The sequence below is a fragment of the Pseudoliparis swirei genome, chromosome 2, assembly GCF_029220125.1.
Source record: "Pseudoliparis swirei isolate HS2019 ecotype Mariana Trench chromosome 2, NWPU_hadal_v1, whole genome shotgun sequence".
NCBI classification, from domain to species: domain Eukaryota; kingdom Metazoa; phylum Chordata; class Actinopteri; order Perciformes; family Liparidae; genus Pseudoliparis; species Pseudoliparis swirei.
The window spans coordinates 25032890-25040441 of NC_079389.1; positions in this window are offsets into that span (position 1 = coordinate 25032890).

Genomic DNA, 7552 nt, shown 5'->3' on the forward strand with positions numbered 1-7552 from the left:
TACCTGCTTTTGTTTTACCTGCTTATGTTTTACCTGCAGGTACAACATAAGCAGGTTATATACAGACAGCAGGTAAGCATGCTTATGTTTTACCTGCTTATGTTTTACCTGCTTATGTTGTACCTGCTTATGTTGTACCTGCTCGAGAACAAACAAGGACACAAGTCATAAGTCATAACTCTGGAGACATACTGTATATGACTCCAAATTATTTACATTAGCTGAATGATCTGGTTAAATAAATATAATTGAATGGACAATAATACAATATAAAATAAAAGAATATGATATAAAAGAATATAAAATAGAATAATATATTATAATCAGAATCAGAATCAGAATCAGAATCAGAAACAGGTTTATTGCCAAAGAATGTTCATATTAAAACACAAACAAACGAGGAACTTTTTTTGGCGGAAGAGAATCACACCAAGACACCGAGCGCGTCATAGCGCCATCTAGAAAGGTGGATGAAAGATGACAGCATAACATGATGAGAGAGAAGAGGAAGAAAAGCCACCCCCGACTATGCCCCTAGAGGTACAGTGTGGGAGCAGGAGAAACAAAACACCATTGCACATAAGCACATACATCTTAGACATGACTTGCAACGAGTAGGAGGGGAGGTAATCCAAAGAGGGCGAGGATATCCAAAGAGGGGCAAGTAGCACCGACAAGCAGCCAGCCGGTCCATCGCCGGCAGCCGCGGACGGTCCACGTCCTGTCACCCTGGGGGCAAAGCAGGCCAGGGATGGGGGGGTAGTGAGTGCATTTCAGTTTGTTAAGTTCGGTGTGAATGGCCCGTATATCGCCCAGTCCACAACAGACAAAGTTCTCAGTCCACAAGTTGGTCGTTGCCATGGAGATGGCCTTGAAGGGTCCTGGGAAAAACAACCACAGGTGTCTGTGGATAGGGGAAGGAATGAGAGTCTCCTTCAGTGATCTTCGGGAGTTGTTGTGTTGTTCCAGTCACGGCCTTGGGCCCGTCCTGGTAGAGGGCAAAGCAGATAAGATTGGGATTGTTTGGTCTTCCAGTAGCTGCAATTCAGTTTTGCCCACTATTCCTCCAATTTCCTCCCGTTTGCCAATAGGATTTCAAATCGATCCAATTTCATTTGCAGAGCCAGCTTCTCACGATGTTGTCATTCTGACGGTTTAATGCCAAAGTCTGAGTGCAACAACTCTGCCCAACGCGTCAATCATGTCGGGCAGCCTTGAGGCTTTAACGGCTGTCACCGCTTTCCTAATTTCGATAAGGGCTTTTACCGCCATGTCACTTCGTTCCTTACCAGGGCAGCGCCAAATCCAAACAGCAGAAATCCTGTAATCAAAGTTCGAATATGTAGATGTCTTCTACGCTCCACGGAGAGAGTGGTGCTAGGCAAGACCCGCCCCTTAAGCCCGCGGTAGTCCATCGTGTATCCAGCAACATTCGTCCCAGCAGGACAGGCAGGTTCCCAGAACCCGAGCTTCTCGAGAAGATGGTGTCAGTGCGTTAAGGACCAGTTGATTACGTCCATGGTTTTTAGTTCGAAGAGCGATGCGGAGAGAGTCTCACAAGTATAGAGACAGACAAGACATGACGAGAGAGCCAAGCAGGGAGGGGAAGGTCATGGGGAGGAGAGGGGGAGAAAAGTGCGACCGCCTCCGTCGAGAGCCAAATCTAAAATAACATATTATAATCATAATATAGTATCATATAAAATATAATTATATATTATTATATATAATATAATTTCATATAAAATTATATATTATATAATTAATTTCATATTTAAAATGATATATTATATAAAATAATATATAGATTAAAATTGTATATTATTATAAAAAATAATTTAATATAAAATAATATAAGATATTATAATATAAATATATATATATATATATATTATAATATAGTATAATAGATACCCTCCATGTTTACTGTCTGAACATTGAGCAACAGGAAGCCCCCGGATGCCCGGTGGACTTGTGTCTCCAGGTAACAGCAGCAGGTACTCAACAACACGCAGGGCCGCCGTGTTGTGTGTGCATTACCCAGCAGCCTCTCTGCCTCTCGGGGTCCACGGTGGGAGCCGCTCCGGAGTGTTGCGACACTCTTCGGCTCTCCGGGGGAGTCTGGCTTACGTCCTCCCTCCGGCGCGGTGCACTCCGCCCCGGCGCGGCTCCCCCACCCCCCCAACACGGTGGTATCGTCCGACGCGCAAGGAGAGGGAGAGAGAGAGAGAATAGAGAGAGAACGAAAGAGAGAGAGAGAAAGAAAAGAGAGAGAGCGCAGTTGTCGGCTGCAGGTCGCCGGGAGAGAGACGCGCACAGCGGCACCAGAACCCGGTCAGCTCGGCTCGGTCCGGTCCTCCTCGCGCCGACCGGCTCCACCGGGCGGAACACAAACAGCTCGAAGGTACGGAGCACTTCACCTCTCCTCTCCGCGGGGCGGCTGCGAGGAAAGCACTTTTACGCGTGTGTGTGTGTTTGTGTGTGTGTGTGTGTGCGCGTGTGCGTGTTGTGCACCAGCTCCCCCCCGCTGTGTGCGGATGGAGGTGCTGTGTGTAGCGGGACTGGAGCGCCACTATCCCGGGGAACCGGCTCCGGTAGACCGGGTCCTCATCTGGGCTCCTCCGTCTTTTCATTTTTTATTATCTTTACGTGTTAAACTCTTTTCTGTTGTCCACTTTGTGTGCGCGAGCCGTGGTGGTTGCGCGCGCGCGTTCCCCCGGCTTGACTTTCCTCTCACGTTTGAGGGGTCGCGCGCTTCCCGCTCTGCTCCTCACGCGCACGGGCTCAAAGTTACTTCTGCTGATGGGAGCTGTGCGCTGAGGAGGACAACATCCGGGCTCTTCGGGGCTTCACCAGCAGCGTGTGGCGCGTCCTGGTTGTTTCTGTGTTGACTTTGTGCTCAAAGGCTCTGATTTAAAGTGAGATGATGACGGTGGTGATGAAGATGATGGTGATGATGATGATGATTACTAAATGACGTATGCTGTGAACTTCTCCATCTGGTCCCGTCCTCAACTTTGGTCTTTGTGACAGCCCATAATGACCTCACTGCTTCTCAATTTCCAATCATAGACTGGTCGGTTACGCGCGCCCAGTGCGCAGCGTCTTTGCGCAGGTTTATGTTCACGTCCCTCGCGGTGGTGACTGCGCGTGAGCCCTCAGAGAGGCGCGTGCCCAGCGGGAGGCTTCCCGGGGTTATGACATGTGACATTACGACATTATAGGTGGATTCTGATGCGGAGCGGGGACTACGGTGGCCGACAGAGGGAAGTGCGGAGCGCGAACACCTGGCAGGTGAAGCGCGCTGCGTCGTGTCGGACACGACGCGTCCCTTTGAGGCTGCTCTGGTTATTAAGGAGAGTTAATGTCCCTTTATGAACTTTTACCTTTTTAAAGGATTAAAATGAATTCATCCCAAACACACCGAGGCTTTCAGAGCTCCTCTCTCTCTCTTTCTTTCTCTCTTGTTGTTCATCTGTAACATAACAGCAGCACCATGAAGGAGCTTTATTATGTATTATTCATTAACACGCGTCTGGGGCCACTTAGCTTCTCTTTGATGACGTCATAGGATTACTTTACACCGTGTTGTTCCTCATAGGCTCCGCCCCCTTTCACATCTCTGTCTGGATCTCAAAACAGAGTTGGCACAACTTTATTTTTCAACATCACATCTCCATCTGCTGCCTGGAGTCATGATGATGATGAAGGTGATGATGATGATGGTGATGATGATGATGAAGGTGATGATGATGATGATGGTGATGATTGTGATGATGATGGTGATGGTGATGATGGTGGTGATGATGATGATAGTGATGATGGTAGTGATGATGATGGTGATGAAGGCCTTGGTGTGCTGGGTCAGTCCTGGTTCTCATCTGATGGACGTGTGAGGCTCTTGAAGCTCCTCCCTCTCCTTGGCGTGGAGGTGTTTTTGACGTGAATGAACTAACATGGCTGATGAGGAGCCTCCTCCTCCTCCTCCTCTTCCTCCTCCTCCTCCTTATAATGATGTATTATTCACATGGTCTCATGGAGAACCAACAGAGATCAAAGTTTAATGTGTGGAACCCGACCTCCGACACCAGGAGAGGAGAGGAGGCCTTCAGGTCCGTGAGGTCAAAGGTCAAGGAGAGGTCCTTCTCTGGCAGCCAGCTTCTGCAGCTTCTCCTCAAACCAGAAGGCCCTCCTCCTCCTGCTCCTCCCTCCTCCTCCTCCTGCTCTCCTCCTCCTCCTGCTCTCCTCCTCCTGCTCCTCCAAGCTCCACAGAGCAGGAGGAGCAGGAGGAGCAGGAGGAGGAGAGTAGCGGCCTGTGAAGATGCTAAAGTGTCCTCCCTGAGCTGGTAATGAGGTCAGCAGGAGGCTGCTCCTCCTCCTGCAGGGAGACACTGCTTTCTAGAGCAGGAGGAGCAGCCTCCTGCTCCTCTGGTGTAGTGGTCATGTGTACCATGTGTCTGTGTTCCAGGAGTCTCTCTATATACGACGCCTCGTAACCAGTGGTGGTGCGTCCATAGAGGGCGCTAGGGCGCCGCCCCTCTTAAAAATTTTAGATGAAAAAAAAAATAAGAAAAAAATATATAATATATCCTGTCAAAAAACATTTACCAAATCATTTAAATAGTAAATATACCGTGTTGACGCGCTAAATGTGTGTGGGAGACAGTCAGCCTGTCAACAACCACTTAAGTTAAATGAGACATAAATAATATATCGCCACTCATCATCACGGAGAGAAGCCCCGCCCCCTTTACGGGCGCCGGCCCAACGTGTGACGGCGAGCAAACATTTCACGGTCGTTTCGGCAAGGACGGCTTCTCATTGGAGGATGAAACGTGAATCTTGGGGCAAAACATGTGCACTCTGGCCAATGACATCGTTTCTTATTTCACGTGACTGGACTATTCGGCCAATCAGAGACCGGTATCGTTCCCTCAGCCAGAGAGCTCCACGGAGCTACGGGAGCAGGTAGCTAACGGAGCTGTTAGCTGGAGCTCAGTGAGTAATGCTGTTTAGTTTCTCCTGTCTGTTGTTCCAAAGGGACTGAAACTCTCTGGACTACAACGGGGGGAGGAGTCTAAAGAGCTTGTGTCTCCTCCTCTCCTCCTCTTCTCCTCTCCCTCCTGTCTCCTCATCCTCTCCTCTCCCTCCTGTCTCCTCCTCTCCTCCTCTTCTCCTCTCCCTCCTGTCTCCTCATCCTCTCCTCCTGTCCTCCTCTCCTCTCTCTCCTCCTGTCTCTCCTCCTCTCCCTCCTCCTCTCCCTCCTGTCTCCTCATCTCCTCCTCCTCCTCTCCTCTCCCTCCTGTCTCTCCCTCCTGTCTCCTCCTCCTCTCCTCTCCCTCCTGTCTCTCCCTCCTGTCTCCTCCTCCTCTCCTCCTCCTCTCCTCCTGTCTCCTCTCCTCCTCCTGTCTCCTCCTCTCTCCTCCTGTCTCCTCCTCCCTCTCCTCCTGTCTCCTCCTCCTCCTGTCTCCTCCCTCCTCTCCTCCTGTCTCCTCCTCCTCTCCTCCTGTCTCCTCTCTCCTCTCCTCCTGTCTCCTCCTCCCTCTCCTCTCCTCCTGTCTCTCCTCTCTCCCTCCTGTCTCTCCTCCTCTCCTCTCCCTCCTGTCTCCTCCTCCTCTCCTCTCCCTCCTGTCTCCTCCTCCTCTCCTCTCCCTCCTGTCTCCTCCTCTCTCTCCTCCTCTCCTCTCCCTCCTGTCTCCTCCTCCTCTCCTCTCCCTCCTGTCTCCTCCTCCTCCTCTCTCCCCTGTCTCCTCCTCCTCTCCCTCCTGTCTCTTCCTCTCCTCTCCTCTCCTCCTCTCCTCTCCCTCCTGTCTCCTCCTCCTCTCCTCTCCCTCCTGTCTCCTCCTCCTCTCCTCTCCCTCCTCCTCTCCTCTCCCTCCTGTCTCTCCTCCTCTCCTCTCCCTCCTGTCTCCTCCTCCTCTCCTCTCCCTCCTGTCTCCTCCTCCTCTCCTCTCCCTCCTGTCTCCTCCTCCTCCTCCTCCTCTCCTCCTCTCCTCCTCCTCTCCTCCTCTCCTCTCCTCCCTCCTCCTCCTCCTGTCTCCTCCTCCTCCTCTCTCCTCTCTCCTCCTCCTCTCTCCTCCTGTCTCCTCCTCTCTCCTCCTCCTGTCTCCTCCTCTCTCCTCCTCCTGTCTCCTCCTCCTCCTCCTCCTGTCTCCTCCTCTCCTCTCCCTCCTGTCTCCTCCTCTCCTCCTCCTGTCCTCCTCCTCTCCTCTCCCTCCTGTCTCCTCCTCTCCTCCTCTTCTCCTCTCCCTCCTGTCTCCTCCTCCTCTCCTCTCCCTCCTGTCTCCTCCTCCTCCTCCTCTCCTCCTCTCCCTCCTGTCTCCTCCTCTCCCTCCTGTCTCCTCCTCTCCTCCCTCCTGTCCTCCTCCTCTCCTCTCCCTCCTGTCTCCTCCTCTCCTCTCCCTCCTGTCTCCTCCTCCTCTCCTCTCCCTCCTGTCTCCTCCTCTCCTCCTCTCCTCCTCTCCTCTCCCTCCTGTCTCCTCCTCCTCTCCTCTCCCTCCTGTCTCCTCCTCCTCCTCCTCCTCCTCCTCCCTCCTGTCTCCTCCTCTCCTCTCCTCCTGTCTCCTCCTCTCTCCTCCTCCTCTCTCCTGTCTCCTCCTCTCCTCCTCTCCTCCTGTCTCCTCCTCCTCCTCCTCTCTCCTCCCTGTCTCCTCCGCCTCCTCTCCTCCTCTCTCTCCTCCCTCTCCTCCTCTCCTCCTCTCCTCTCCCTCCTGTCTCCTCCTCCTCTCCTCTCCCTCCTGTCTCCTCCTCCTCTCTCCTCCTCCTCCTCCTCCTCCTCTCCTCCTCCTCTCTCTCCTCCTCCTGTCTCCTCCTCTCCTCCTCCTCTCTCCTCCTCTCTCCTCCTCCTCTCTCCTCCTCCTGTCTCCTCCTCCTCCTCCTCTCTCCTCCTCCTGTCTCCTCCTCCTCCTCCTGTCTCCTCCTCCTCCCTCCTCCTCCTGTCTCCTCCTCCTCCTCTCCTCCTGTCTCCTCCTCCTCTCCTCCTGTCTCCTCCTCCCTCCTCCTCCTCCTCCTCTCTCCTCCTCCTCCTGTCTCCTCCTCCTCCTCCTCTCTCCTCCTCCTGTCTCCTCCTCCTCCTGTCTCCTCCTCCTCCTCCTCTCCTCCTCTCTCCTCCTCCTGTCTCCTCCTCCTCCTCTCCTCCTCTCCCCTCCCTCCTGTCTCCTCCTCTCTCCTCCTCCTGTCTCCTCCTCCTCCTCCTCCTCTCTCCTTCCTGTCTCCTCCTCCTCCCTCCTCCTGTCTCCTCCTGTCCTCCTCATGTCCCCTCCTCCTGTCTCCTCCTGTCCTCCTCTCTCCTCCTCTCCTCCTCCTCTCCTCTCCCTCCTGTCTCCTCCTCTCCTCTCCCTCCTGTCTCCTCCTCCTCTCCTCTCCCTCCTGTCTCCTCCTCCGCCTCCTCTCCTCCTCTCTCCTCCTCCTCCTCTCCCTCCTGTCTCTCCTCCTCTCCTCTCCCCCCCGTCTCCTCCTCTCCTCTCCCTCCTGTCTCCTCCTCCGCCTCCTCTCCTCCTCTCTCCCTCTCTCTCTCTCTCTCCTCAGTGTTTTATTGCTGAGCGAGTGTGTT